The sequence below is a fragment of the Tupaia chinensis genome, unplaced genomic scaffold (genome assembly GCF_000334495.1).
Source record: "Tupaia chinensis unplaced genomic scaffold, TupChi_1.0 Scaffold000061_1, whole genome shotgun sequence".
Classification (NCBI taxonomy): Eukaryota; Metazoa; Chordata; class Mammalia; order Scandentia; family Tupaiidae; genus Tupaia; species Tupaia belangeri.
The window spans coordinates 1,643,851-1,659,042 of NW_006159519.1; the positions used below are offsets into that span (position 1 = coordinate 1,643,851).

Genomic DNA, 15,192 nt, shown 5'->3' on the forward strand with positions numbered 1-15,192 from the left:
TTTTGCCCTATAGCAAAAACCTCTCTATAAATAAATAAATAAATAAATAAAATAAAAATAAAGTGCATGTTTATATTTTGGAAGTAGATTGTAGACAAAAGGCCGTGTGTCCCTAAATATGCCCATACATGTTTGCGAGCAGGAACAGCCTCCCACGTGACAACAGTACTGCTGTCGGACTTGGGAGAACTAGTCCTGACTAGTATTGGCGTCTGTATACGACCCATATTCAAATTTCCTAGTTGTCCCAAGAAAGTCTTTTTTTTTTTTTTAAAGAGTTGTTTTATTTAACTTTACTTATCTATTTTAATTTGACTGGGGAGAGACAGAGTGAGTGAGAGAGGAAAAGTTAGAAAGCGAGCTATCAGATCCAGGACTTGAACCACATTTGGCAATGTGGGAGCCCAAACCTTAACCACTATGCCACCTGTTGGACCTGAAAGTCTTTGTTAAAAAACAAACAAACAAACCTGTTTCTTTTCATGAGTGAGAGAAAGACGAACACCCTCGATGGGATCTCAGTGCAATCCTCTCCTGCCTTTCCAGCCAGGATCAGACACACGTGTGCCCAGCATGTGGGAATCCACCTGGGACTAGAACCCTGACCTTCCATACGGATCAAATTAGTGCATGTGGTAGAGAGCATTGTGCCAATGCTGTTCCGGTACCGCCAGGCCCCAGGGTGTCTTTTACAGCTTCGTGTCCTGCAACTGCTTGTGATTACAAGGAAACTCCTAAAAGCAAATAGAAAATGTATTTGACAAAAACAAAACAAAACAAAAAAACAAAACAAACAAAAAAAGAACAAAAAATACTATGCATGGATTCCAAATATTTTTACACCAAAATAAATGTGTCCTTTTTTTTCTTTTTCTTTCTTTTTTTTTTTTTTTTTTTGAGAGTATTTTTTGCTATAGGGCACATGTGCTAGCAAGAAAGACAGAGACAGAAAAATCTCCCCCCAGGGGGGATGGCCATGCCGCAATCCCTTCTCCTCCATTCTCCTCTCGGGATCTTGGGCACGCACACACACATACCCAGTGTGAGTTTAAGCCACCAGGTCTGGGACTCAAATTGCGGTCGACTACATGGGAGTCCAGCGACATAGCCATTATGCTAACTGCTGGCCCCTAAATGTATATTTTTAAAAAACTTTGCCAGAGTGCACATGTACTGACCAGAGGCAGACAGCGAGGGGGAGGAAGTTCCGTGCAGTGAGGTGCGCTCAGGCCACAGTCCCGTCACCACTCCCCGCCCGGCCTGGAGCTGGGCATGCCCTTGTGCTTGGAGTGTTGTCAAGCCACCGAGGCTGACGCGTGAACCACTCGGTTGGCCACGTGGGATCCGGCTCCCTTCCTCACTGGGCCACTGGGCCCAGCCTCACAGTTCTACTCCAGTTTCTACACTCTTTTTTTGTCCCCACAAACTTTTAAAATCCTCTCATATGCTCTCTGACCCCTTACAGCCAAGCAAAACTTCATGCCCCTTCCCTCCCAGGATAATTTTTTGATAAATTCAAGACCCTTATTGTGGAATGTTCTAGAATTTGGATTTCCCTAGATTTATCAACTTGATCTCTCTTTTTTATATTTTTTAAATTTTGCCATAGGACACATGTTCTGGCTGAAGGCAGAGAGAAGTGAGAACTCACCCCCAGGAGATTTGGCGCATACACCAATACACACCTGGCATGATATTTTAAGTAGCCTGGTCGGGGGCTCGAACTATACAGTCAGCCAAGTGGGATCCAGCAACTTTATGCTCCATGCCACCTGGCCCTCTTTCTCATTGACCTCTTGGTGCCATTTAACTTGTTCTCTATGCTTGCACTTTGAGGGAACTGGAAGTTAGGCTGTGCTTCCGGGTGAGAGGACAAACGATCGCATCACAAGGCACGTAAGCCCGGTCGGCCGACATTGGGCAAGCTATTCTTGATCACTTGCCTGACGCTGTGCCTACCAGGCCTCTCCATTTGAAGGGGTATTTTCTCTGCGCAGTTCAGAATCAATCTGCGGATGATCCCGACGCCCCCAGATAATCTTTTCACACAACCTCTCACCTGTTGGCTTCGGCATCAGTCGGTGAACCTTGATGAGCGAGTTATTATGTGCGGGGTTGCACATTGGTGGTTTTAGAAAATGACCTGAGGGCCAGCAGGTGGTGTGGAAGTTAAGGCTGCTAGATCCCACAGGCCCAACTTCACAGTTCAAGACCCAGCTCCTGCAGCTTGAAAAACACACTTGGTGCATGTGCAAGCGTGTCTCACATCCTGAGAGGTTAGCGGAAAAGGAACCTTGCGTGGCCATCCCCAGGGGCGGGGGGTGCTTTCTCTCCGTCACTCTCTCTCTCTCTCTTTTTCTCTCTGGTGAGTTCATGAACCGTACAGGGAAGAAAAAAAAAAAGTGGGCAGAGACTAAAACTTAAGTTTCTTGAATAAAAATATTAACCAGAACTATACTCAGAATCTTATCAGCTTAAAATCCCATAACAACGTGCACAATTAGCAGGATGAAGTCATCTATGTTGCAAAATAGTGAGAGGAATTATTAGGAGGGGCACGAGGTCGGCTCCACCTGGAAATAGTTGTCTAACTGGAATTTAGGTTAAATTTTAAATATACTTTTGGCGATCATGACCTTCGGTTTCTTTTACTAGTGAAAAAAAGGTAAGGCTCTCTGAAGTAGGAAATAGTCTTTGTTAATGAATAAAAATTCCACAAATAGGCACATGAGGAGGCGTCCATTAAGTGGCTGAATTCCTAAGTCACCCAGCACTCTTAACAACCTATCGGACTAATCCGTGTATTTGTCGAAGAAAGCGTATTTAAATAAGTTCAAGGTAAGAAAATCAGATTTCTTTAGCTTCATTAAAGGAGAAGCAGGACAGAAAGTTGGAAGGCGGGGTGGGGACCGTATGGGGGAGCCCCTGAATGCTGGCGCTTGCCCATTCCCCTCAGGGTAGCTGGGGGCCAGCGAGTGTTTAGGAGCAAGGCACCCGTGTGGACAGGCACTGCTGGGAGGTGACTGGGAACAATTCTGAGCATAACGGGGATGTCGTGCCAGATACAGAAATTGCTGAACGTGCCAGGAGATATTCTTTCTCTAACGCTGAGTCATTCTGTAAAGAGAATATTGCCCATTTTTAAAATAATGCGCAGGCACAGAAAACACGTGCCTCACCAAAGCCCACAGTACTGGAAAACTGCGAAACCAAGATTCAAATGAGGGCTGTTTGGGGCCAGCAGGGGGCGTGGTGGCGAAGGCGGCCAGATTCCACGTGGCTGACCGTGTGGTTCTAGTCCCAGACCCAGCAGCGTAGAAAACATGCTGGGCTCATGTGTGTGCATGACCAAAATCCTGAAAGAAGGGGGAGATGGAGGAGAAGGGATTGTGGGGTGACCATACTCCATGGGAGGTGTTTTCTCACTTTTTTTCTGTCTCTCTCTCAGTCTCTTTCCAGCGAGCATGTACAGCCTCTGACAAATTTTTTAAAAAGGGGTTTTTTGTTTGTTTTTATCTATCTCTTCCATAAATGAGACATGAGAGAGAGAGAGGTGGCACCCCCAGTGAAGTCTTGACACTGCTACCCACCCCCAGCCTCGGCCAACCTGGACCCTGGGCACACATGTGCCTGTCATCCTCAGGGAGGCCTCCAGATTTGAACCGAGAACCTTCCCATGTTGATCGCCTTACAGAGCATCACATTTTGCTGCTGCACCACTGTCTGGCCCTGAAAGAAGGGGGAGATGGAGGAGAAGGGATTGTGGGGTGACCATACTCCATGGGAGGTGTTTTCTCACTTTTTTTCTGTCTCTCTCTCAGTCTCTTTCCAGCGAGCATGTACAGCCTCTGACAAATTTTTTAAAAAGGGGTTTTTTGTTTGTTTTTATCTATCTCTTCCATAAATGAGACATGAGAGAGAGAGAGGTGGCACCCCCAGTGAAGTCTTGACACTGCTACCCACCCCCAGCCTCGGCCAACCTGGACCCTGGGCACACATGTGCCTGTCATCCTCAGGGAGGCCTCCAGATTTGAACCGAGAACCTTCCCATGTTGATCGCCTTACAGAGCATCACATTTTGCTGCTGCACCACTGTCTGGCCCCCACACAGGGGCGCTTGGCTCCAAAGCTGGTATCCTCTCTCCCCCAAGCCATGGTTCTGAAAGAAGCCCCTGTGACAGCTAGGAACACAGACGCCTGGCTGCTGTGGTGCAGGGAGGGCCGGCTGAGTGCAGAGCTGGGTGATAGGGCGTCTGTCTTCTTTCCAGGGACAGGGTACAATCAGGGGACCCTCCATCCTTACGTGTTCCTCGCTCCTCTGCCCCATCTCTTGCCACTTTACTAGCTGTGTAACCTTGGAAATGCCACTCGACCTTCACTCTGTGTCTCAAGTCTTGGCAAAGGAATGAAGAAACAGAACACAGGGCAAACACAGCCTGCTTCAGATGGAGAAGGTGTGGTGGTTGGCGCTCACCCTCAAACGTCATTAAGAATGTTTTAACTCTCACTTCCTCTTACCTATCTAACTGCCATTGCCCTCAAAAGTGTACCTATTTGGGCCAGCCAGTGCTGTGGTGGTAAAGGCAGCTGGTCCCACAAGGCCGATTACGTGGTTCGAATCCCTGACATGGCAGCTTGAAAAACACACCAGACGCATGTGCGTGCATTTGCAAAATCCTGAGAGGAGGGTGAAATGGAGGAGAAGGGATTGTCACCCCCGTGGAGGGGGGGGGCTTTCTTTACCCTCTCTTTCTCTCCCCCAATCACATATGCTTCTTGGCAAAATTAAAAACAAAAACAAAACAGAACCATCCACGACCATTGCTGCTGAAAAGCAAGGATGGGGCAGATACTCAAGGGACAGAATTTGGAAGGGAAAGTTGTTTGAAGGGGCTGATAATGTCTTAGGACAGAATACAATCGGGTTCAAAATATATAGAGTATCACTTTGGAGGTTGTCTAAGGAATGGAATCGGGGTTGGTGATCGTTTCTGGCTAGGACTCCATGCCAGGTCCCCAGTGTTTCTCACATTGTAACGTGTGTGCACATCCCCTGGGATCTCATTAAAGATTCTGCTCTGATGGTCCGAGGAAGGGGCTGAGGCTACATTTCTAACAAGCTCCCAGCTGGTGCTGGCGCTGCTGGCTCAAGCCCACATGCTGAGTAGCAAGGAGCTGGACCTCTGTAGAGGGTGAATGTTCAGAAAACAGTTTCAGAAGATCTAGGTGCAGAGCTGATGTGAAGAACTCCACCAAAGGCCTTCATGCACAGGAGGTACTTTTATATTAATTGTGTAACGCAACAAGTATGTATTAAGAACCGACCGAACACTTAACACATACAGTAGAGGAAAATAGACCTATTCTTGAGGATTTCTCCAACTTTCAGAGGGTGGAATTAATTAAAATGTTCTGTAACTAAGCAACCGAGTAAAGCAGGCGCAGGGAGGAGGTGAGGCCATGATGACTCCCCGGCAGGAATCTCCGGAATTCCTCTCTCTGTGTGACCTCAGTCATGAAGGAGAGCAGAGCAGCTGCCCCTCCCATGGGCTCCAGGTCAGCCAGGAGGAAAAGCCACATGGGAAGACCATAGGGCCCGGAGAGGCTGAGGGACCCCCATACCCTTCCTCCTCCTCCAGATCCCTCCAGGGGTTCAGTCTCCTTCTTGGACCCCTTGAAGTCCTGTCCAGCGCTAAGAAACTTGGTGTTCTCCAACCCCTTCCTACGTCCGTCGAGGAGAAAGCTCCCCAGGGCTGGCGCCCGAAAGGAGGAGACAGTGGAAAGAGAGTGGCCGCCTGCGTTGAGCAGATCTGGGTGTGAATCCTGCTTCTGCCAACTAGGGGAAGCAGTGAATTCTGTGCAAGTGTCACCGTCCCAGAATGAGATTAATCAGACCGACCTCTCATCTTGTTTCAGGAGATTTCTGTAAACTGTCTAGAGCAGTGGCTGGGAAATAGACTCCATCTTGCCCCTGCCCTGAGGCTGAGGACCGAACTCCTCGGTGTGGCTCCACAGGCCTCTCTGAGCCAGCACGCACCGCCCTCCCTAGCCTCGTCTCGGAGTCCCCATGCAACCCCATGCAACCCCATGCAACCCAGGTCTCCCAGCACACTCACTGGTCTAGGCACCGACGCAGGGCTGGAGGGCAGGACACCGACGCCTCTGTCCCGACGCCTCTGCCCCAAGGCTGGCTCTGTCCTAACCCCTCCTCAGCCACACCGCGACAGGCACATACCTCCAGCCTGCACACCTACCTGCTGGCATGAGCTTCTGGCAGAGGATTTGGCAAACTGGGCATGCTCACCAGACTCTGGTAACGGTTTTATCAGAACAGTGCCAGGTGCATCTGTTTGCACGTCATCTATGGCTGATCCCACGCTACGGTGGCAAAGCAGTGTAGCAAACACAGAGATGGCCTGGCCTGGGTAGCCTGAAGTGTCCACGGCATACCCTTCATGGCGACATTTGCCGACCACCTGCTCTTGCGCATTCTCAGCTGTTCTTGCCACACTGGCAGCTGCCTGGGGGCAAAGGCCGGTGCTCCAGGGCTCGGGTACGCTGCCCTGCACGCAGTGAGAACCCAGCAACGAGGAGGGAAAGGCAGAAACGTTAGTAACGGCACGCACGTTGTCTTCTCTGTCCTCCTTGTCCTGGGGGGAGAGAGGGCCTGCAGCGTGGCTTGAGTTTAGAGGCATAGGGTCTGTTTGACTGAGACAAGGCCTCCTGACCCAGCAAGGACGCCAGGTGAGACTGTGAATATAGCAGTTTATCGGGATCCAGGCAAGCTTGATCACAGCAAACAAGAGAAGCATGTTTCTTGCAGGTGCTCCCGGGGATGGCTCCTGGGATGCCCCCAGGACCGTGGAACCTGGCATAGAACCTGGCCGAAGCTGTACACACCTGCTTTTTTGTTAAGTGTATAGTAATTGTACATATTTGTGGGAGTTCAAGGTAAGTTTTCAGAACAAGAAAACAATGAGTAATGATTACATCAGGGTGATTGGCATAATGGCCATCCCAAGCATTTGTCGTGGCTGTATCGGGAACATTCAAAAGCCTCCCTTTTACTGGGCTATCGGGAACGTCATGGCCAATTTTTGCAAAGAAGAAAAAAATGCATCATGACTTTTCGGCCAACTCAAAGTTGCTTTGAGATACACAGCGAGCTGTCACCATCCATTTCTTCCCCCACCCGGTGCTAACACTCTAAATCATCCATTGTCATGCGACTTTGTTTTCATTCCTCGACATCCCTCTGTCCACCCCCTGCTTCATCTCCCTACTCTAGCACGTCATTTGTCCCCCTTTCTATGGTGAGGGAGAACATGCATTTCTCTTGGTGTGCCTGGCTTAGTCTTTCAACATCTTGTTATCCAGCCTCTCCATTTAACGTCAAATGACAGAATTTTGTCCTTTTTAATGGCTAAGTAGTATTCCATTGTGTATATGTATATATATATATACATTATCACACACACACGTACATACTAAATGTTCCTTATTCATTCATTTCTCTTTTATTTTTTAAAGAGATTTTTTGCAAGGGCATGTGCATTCGCCAGAGAGACAGAGCGAGAGAGAGAGAGAGAAAATGAGAAATCACCCCCCAGGGGGGATGGCCACACTGCAATCCCTTTTTCTCCATTCTCCTTTCGGGATTTTGGGTATGCATGGACACATGCCTGGCGTGAGTTTTAAACCACGACTCGAACCATGGTCGACCACGTGGGAGTCCGGCAACATAACCATTATGCCATCTGCCGGTCCCTTCATGCATTTCTTGACAGACACTCAGGTTGCTTCCATATCATGACCGTTGTGACCACTGCCACAGTGAACACTGGAGGAGAAGGGACTGTGGCACGGCTGACCATCCGCCCCCAGGGCCCCAGACCTGGCAACTTGAAGTGTGGAACTGGCCATGTGGGGTCCAACTTCCTTAACCTCCACATCACCTGATGACCTGTGACCCTCCTTTAAATGAAACTAGAGAATTTATTATTAAATGATAGCCAGGTTGAGGGAGTTGGCAGTGGGGACACAGGACAGCTACAAGGTGTCATAGAACGGGACACTTGTTGATGGCAGCCAGTCTTTGAGCTGCCTCTGCCCATGTACCTGAAACTCTGGGCAATATCGGGTTCCTGAAATGTTCCTTCCAGTGGGGTGTGCCCACAGGTGCCGACGGCGGTGTCACAGCCCTTTGACGTGCTCTGTTGCAATTGAGGATGTTTGGACCACGGCCTGAAACATACTCTCCTTTCAGCCTGGGAGGGTGGAGATGGAGAAGTTTAATAAACAGTCGCGTTTGGTTTTGTCCAGCGCCCAGCCGGATAGGACCACTTCAGACGCATTTTCTTTTATGGCTTCACCTCGAATCATTTATAGGAATCCAGCACGCAGCACCACTTCCTGTTTAGGTGAGGCAGGGGTGTTCCGGGAAATGCTGCGGTCGTATCTTCTTAGGCTTTTGCTCCCTGCACCCTTCACCCCGGTACTGCCAACCCTCTAGCCCTGCTGCATGTGGCCGGCGTGGCCTGGACAAAATCCCCTGAAGCTGGTTGCCAGGAGGGGTGTGCAGAGGTGACCAGGGGCCTTCCCTGGGCCCGACTCCCTCTCTGGTCTATACTCTCATGGAAGTCACTTCCTAGGGAACAGCAGTCTAATTCACGCTCACAAATTAGCCCCGACCCTCCAAATCCCCCTGAGAGAAGACAGCATCTGGTCGCGGTCCATTTCACCAGGGAGGAAACCGCCTCTGAGAGGTCAGGAGGCCCTGAGCAAACAGCCTCAGGCAAGGCCTGACCTCCGGACCGTGTCCTGCTGATGCAGGGTGTCGGCCTTCGCCAGCTGTGCTCCAGATGTGGGCCTCCTCCCACTCCTCCTCCAGCCTCTTGGCTGGAAAGCGGCGGCCCCAGATGCTGTGCTGCAGGCAGGCTGGCCCCCGGGCTGCACTCCTCCGGCTCCGACCTTCTGAGGGCTGGGCTTGCAGCCCAGTGAGAGGGGCCATCTGAAGGACAACTTGAATGACACTGGCCCTTGGCATCCCTGGGGCTGGAAAAAGAGTGATCTGTCCTTGGCCTGGGCCTGACAGGGTGGAGGCAGGTGTGAGGCACGGTGCCCTGGTGGCTGCAGCTTCCCGGGTCGATGTCCTCCCCGACCAGGGGGCGATGACCATGTGAGATAGTTGGTGCCCATGCCTCAGTGCCTGAGACTCCTCGAGATGCCCACGAGAGACGTGTGCTTGTGCAACCCATCAGCGAGTGAGACAAGCAGGAAGGAATTCCTCCTCAAGAAGGCTCAGGAACATTCTGCAGAGACTTGAGCCCTGCTAGCCTGCTCTGCCTTGAGGACTGAGTGCAGAAGCTATGGCACGCCCAGGGGTGGTGAAGCACTGGGTATGTGAACTTGTCACGGGGTCCCCTCCGGACGACATGCCAGCAGCCTGTTTCTGCTGCAGGGTGGGCTCTGTGAGTAGCAAGGCAGACGGACACGTCGCAGACCTCCACCCTGGCTGGCGCCACCTCCTAGAAGAGCCTGGGGCTGGGCCTGTCACATGCCCCACAGGGGCTCTGCTGCGTGGCCTCCTGACTGGAGCCCCGATCGGATCTCGGTGGACTGGTGACACGGCCAGGTCACCTAACCTCTCTGGGCTCTGTTTCCTGCTCTGGTGACCAGGAATGACATCCTCTCTGTCCCCATTACAGGATAGGAACGGATGTGGCAGTGTGCATGCAAGAGTTTGTAAAGGGCAAAGTTCTCAGCACCGGTGGTGAGGCGCCGCTGCACGACCATGGAGCCGTGTGGGAAGGCCCAGATTCTGATCTCTGTTCGATCCTGACACGACCTGAGTGACCGTGACCCTAGCCGGCTGGGGAGATGGGGTGATCCGGGGGCCGAGCCCCTGCTGGGTGTACCTGCTTCTTTCTCTCAACAAATAAATGAACTTAGGAAAAAAAGACAAAAAAGACAAAGCTCTATATAAAGTTAGTCGTTAGAGGAACCACACAGCCTGCAAAACTGTCCACCCCAGGAGTTCTGCTTTCTCCTTGTCAGAAGTCTCTTTGTCACCATCCTCTCGGGGATAGCTGTGACATGGTGACCTGGAGGGCCACAGCATCAGAATTGGGGACTGTTTTCATCGTTCTTGATGACCAGATTGCCCTTCACCCCCCACCACACACACACACACACCTGGAGAGTGTCACCCCAGCCACCCCAGTTCTCTGATGAAGGTCCTGGGTGCCCCACCGCCCCCCGGTCCCCTCAGCGCTCTGCCGGGGACAGTGGAGGGTCTCACTCCTTCCTCGGCTCTGGTGTTATTTCAGAGCAATTGTCTTCCCCGTCTGCAGTGATGACCTCTTCCATGCTGTGGGGGGTGCACCGTCCTTTGTAAGCTAACTTGTCTGTCAGCCTCCCCCGACACACGCACACACCACACGGTGACATCTAAGGGTGCAGGTGTGACGGTCATTGCAGGGAGGTGCGGCCGAGCCATCGGTGGCCTTCTAGAAAACTGGGGTTTAGGCTGGATGAGAAGATCCACAAGAGCCCACACGGCGCTCCGTGTTCCAGTGGGGCCCCCTGATTTTTCATAAAGGCTGTGGGCTGAGCTGCTGCCGCACCCGCAGTGAGGCAGGACCAGGGACACTCGGGATGTGATGAAGCGCATCAGTACAGTCGGGGAGGGGAGCAGACAGGAAGCCCTGTGCCTGGAGATAAAGCCTGGGGGAAGGGGATTGGTGCAAACCCCTCACAGGGGAAAGGGGCACTCAGGATGAGGCACAGAGCACCTCTGAAAGTATGCCTCACTTCCCTGGGGCGGAGGGAGGGCAGCTGTGGAAAGCTCCCCGGGCCGTACTCACCGGGGAAAAATGCTGGACTCAGGAAGAAGGCCGGAGCCCTGAGACTGATGTGGCGGGAGGTGGCCCCGAGGAAACAGCATGTCCCTGCCACCCTGACACGTGCAGCCCCCAGGTGCAGCCCAGAATGATGCAAGAGTCTCCCGCGTAAGTCAGGACCTCTCTCTGGCTGGGACCAGCCTCCCTGACTCGGGATGGGGTGACCTCACCGCAGAGGTGGGGAGGGTATACAGCAGCTGCTGACTGTGGGGTCACCGTGGAGTCAGACTTACTGACACAGCAGCTGCTGTGTCTGTGGGGTCACCGTGGAGTCAGACTTACTGAGGTTCTCTGCGAACACCTGGGTTTTGCTTCTGTTGTGAGTATTTTCAAACAAACAAAAAAATGATCAGAAAGGCTGAAAAAAAAAAGGGCTGTGGTAGGAGCTGGTCACCCCCTTACTGCAGGGGATGAGTTCCCAGACTCCCAGTGGACACCTCGCCCCAGGACACTGCGGACTCCTTATTACTGGCTTCTCCTCCACATACATGTGTATGACGTTTATTTTATAAATTAGGCGCAATATGAGATTGACAACGATAACTAAGGAGAACAGTGATAACATTCTACTGTAATACAAGTTACTGGAGGTGCTCTCGCCCTGTCTCAAAATACTTCATTGTGCTGGGCAAGCTGATGTGGACTGCGGGGCCCGAAACTGCCGGTGAATGGGGGCCGCTCTTCTCCATCCAGGGATGTGAGATGAGGTGGCACCTGGTGAGAGACGGGGCCGGAGCTCCAGCCCCAGCCTGGCACCAGGTAGAGTGACTCTGGGCGATCACTTGTCAGTGTCTTAAATTTAAGATAAAAAGGATTAGAATAGTTCGATATTCCTAAACTTAATTGACTGCACACTCAGTTACAATGATAAATACTGGCCCAGCTGTGGTGGCGCAGGTGACAGGGCACTGCTGTGCAATGCTAGGTCCCGATGGGAGGCCAGAGCGAGGACTGTGGGTCGTTCTGTACATGCCAGGCATGCTGGGGTCCTGGCTGGAGGGCTGGGCGGGGGGCATGGTGGCACATGAGGCCCTGCTGGGGGTGATTCTCTCTGTCTTCATGTGAGGAAAATGATTTCTAAAATAATTATTTACTTCATCTTATGTATTATTATTATTATTTTAAAAATATGATCACCAGAGAGAGAGAGAGGGAAAGTGAGAAAGTAAGCCACCGGATCTGGGACTAGAACCACGGTTGGCCATGTGGGAGTCTAGCACCACTACCACCATGCCACCTGCTGGCCCAGGGAAATAAACATTTTTTAAAAATGATAAATGCTATTAGAACACTTGTTGAATTAATTACATGTAATATACTTGGTGGTAGTGTATGATCTGACAGACCAACTCATCTCTGTGAAAAAATGAAATTCTCTTATTTTTTAAAGAATTATTAATTTAATTTAATCTATCATTATTATTATTATTATTTAATTGCTATTGGCACTCACTAGATAAAAACAGAGAGAGAAAGAGAGAAAGCCAGCTGCCAGATCCAGACCTTGAACCACAGTCAGCCATGTACGAGTCTAGCTGCCTTCACCCCCACGTCACCTGCTGGCCCCATCACCAAAGTTCTTTTTAAATTATTATTATTTATTCATTCATTATATATCTTTTTAAAATTTGACCAGAGAGAGACACAGAGAGAGAGAGAAAGAGAAAGTGAGAAAACAAGCCACTAGGCCCAGTACCTGAACCATGGTCAACCATGTGGAAGTGTCCAGGACCTTAACCACCATGCCACCTGCTGGTTCCACCCATCACTGAAATTCTTATGTATTACCTGACTCATTTTTGCATAGGAAAAAAATACACATTGTGACTCTTCTGACAACCCAATATAAGTATAATATTACAGATATAATTTGATAGTATCAGAAATGGTCATATCTATCTATTTTTTTTTAGAGGTTTTTGCTATAGGGCTCATGTGCTTGCCAGAAAGACAGAGAGAGACAGAGAGACAGAAAGTGAGAAATCACACCCAGGGGGATGGCCACAGCACAATCCCTTCTCCTCCATTCTCCTCTCAGGCACACATGCACACACATCCGATGTGAGTTTAAGCCACTGGGTCCGGGACTTGAATTGCAGTCTACTACATGTAGGTCCAGCGACATAGCCATTACGCCAACTGCTGGTCCCAAGAAATGGTCATATTTTGCATTTCCAAATAGAAAGGACTTTTTTGTTTGTTTGAAGATCCTTTATTTATCACTTCCATGCATGAGAGATACCACAATCCATCCCTAGCCTTTAGCCAACCCCAAAGCATTGACAGGAGCGAGCCCAGTGTACTCAGGGAGGGCTTCGGACTTGAACCAGGAACCTGGCAGAACACGGCACTTTATTGCTGTACCACCGCCTGGCCCCAGTACGGTCATAACTATTTTTAATGAGTAGACATGACAGACATGATTGGGTCTGCAGAAAGAATTCCCACATGCACTTCTCTTCCCTTCCTCACAGTTTCTAGTATCGTTTTGTGTTCTGTGCTATACTATTGCTTTTAAAAGAAAAATCATGTTTTAGCCTTGACTTTTGTTCCCATATGTGACACTGAGGGTACCTAGAGGGGAGTTGGAGAACATCTGAGGCGGATGTTCATTAAAGTCCCTGACGGCATCTCTGAAAAAAGAGCGAGAGGCTTTCCCTTGCAAAGGGCATCCCATCTGAGGAGAGAAGCAGGAGAGGGAAAAGCTGCAAAAAACTGGTTGTAAGCGAGCGATTGGGCCAGCCGTGGTGTGGCTAAGGTGGTTTGGTCCCACGTGGCCAACTGTGCGGTGTGAGTCTCAGTCACTGTGATTTGAGAGACACACCAGGGGTGGGGGGTGCACATGCCACATCCTCAAAAGGAGAAGTGGAGGAGTGGGAATAGTGGGGTGAACTCCCGCATCGTGGCTGCTTTCTCACCTCCTCGCTCTCTCCAGTGGGTGCATGTGGCCTCTAGCTTAAATAAAGTAAAATAAAACGGAGAAGGTGAGTTATTAAATCGCCAACAGCGTGCCCTTTGTCTCAAAGCGTCCTCCTTGTCCAGCACCCTCTTTGGGTCAGACATTGGTCCTGTGTTCATGGCTCTCATCTGATGCACAAGGAAGGGGAAAACCAAAGCCATGGCAACCCGACCTGCTCGTAGTCATGTAAGTCACTCATTTTAGAAGAAAAAAGGCAAATTTTCTGATCCCCAGTCCAGACTTTCTCCACTGGGTGACAACCTGCCGGGCGGGGTTGGGGGCAGGCGGACGCGTGCTTACTCATCACGTCTAAGACTGGAACCGGGGTCATGCTGGGAAGCTCAAAACAGGTCGTTTTCGGACCAAGGGAAGGAAGTTCTGTTTTAGAGCATTGGAAACTTAGCCAGAAAAGTCAATTTTCATCATGTAGGAATTGATTGAAAATGAAATGTGTTCAAGAAGAATTGGAGTAAACTCATGGATAATCACGTAGTAAGTTATTAAGGAAAATTCCTGTCATGGACACCCATACCCTTCCAGTGCCTGCGTGGAAGGGGCTGTAGGCGGGCTGCACCCTGCCCCGCCCGGATCCAGTGCACGGCCAGCAAGTGTCTGTTTATTAAAGTGGCTAAAAAGTACCACAAGGCCCAGCCGTGGTGGCAAGCAGTAGGGCCCTGCTGTGTGACTCTGGAACCACATGGGAGGCCAAGGTTCGGGTCCCAGGTGGACCTGAATTCATCCACGCTGTGATTCTGGCTAATTGGTGCACCAGGCATCTGGAGACGCTGCCTATCTCTTTGTCTCTCTCTCAAATGAAAAAAAAAAAAAATAAACATAAAAAATAAGTAAAAAGGGATTGTCTCCATGGTACAGTGGTAATGTGCTGCTCAAGAGAAGCCAAATCTCACATGGCAACAATGGTTTGAATCCCCAGCCCAACCTCCTGAAATGGACCAGCCATGTGCTCGAGTGCCCAAGACCCAACAGATTAGAGGACGTAGGAAGGGCGCCACGGTGTGACCAGGGGCTGTGGACCTGGCTCATCTCTGCTCTCACGCGTGGGAGCACATCCTCCATCACAATTTAAAAACATTAAAGCGGGACCAGCAGATGGCATCATGGTTACACCTCTGGACTCCCATGCAGTGGTTCGAGTCCCAGACCCCGCTACTTAAAACTCACACCCAGCACATGCCCAAGATCCCGAGAGGAGAATGGAGGAAAAGGGACTGTGGCATGGCCACCCACCCCCTCCACCCTGAGAGGGTATGATTTCTCGCTTTTTGTCTCTGTCTCTTCGTTGAGTGCACACACCCTATAGCAAAAATCTCT

General features: G+C 50.4%; 1 long non-coding RNA gene across 1 annotated transcript; it reads left to right on the forward strand.

Annotated features, from left to right (window-relative positions):
• The first annotated feature begins 2,756 nt into the window (after nt 1–2,756).
• LOC102468375 (uncharacterized) lies at nt 2,757–9,937 on the forward strand. Its single transcript, XR_333495.3, has 4 exons — nt 2,757–2,838; nt 6,824–6,951; nt 8,323–8,420; nt 9,708–9,937. It is a non-coding gene; the product is annotated as an uncharacterized LOC102468375 (long non-coding RNA).
• The last annotated feature ends 5,255 nt before the right edge of the window (nt 9,938–15,192 follow it).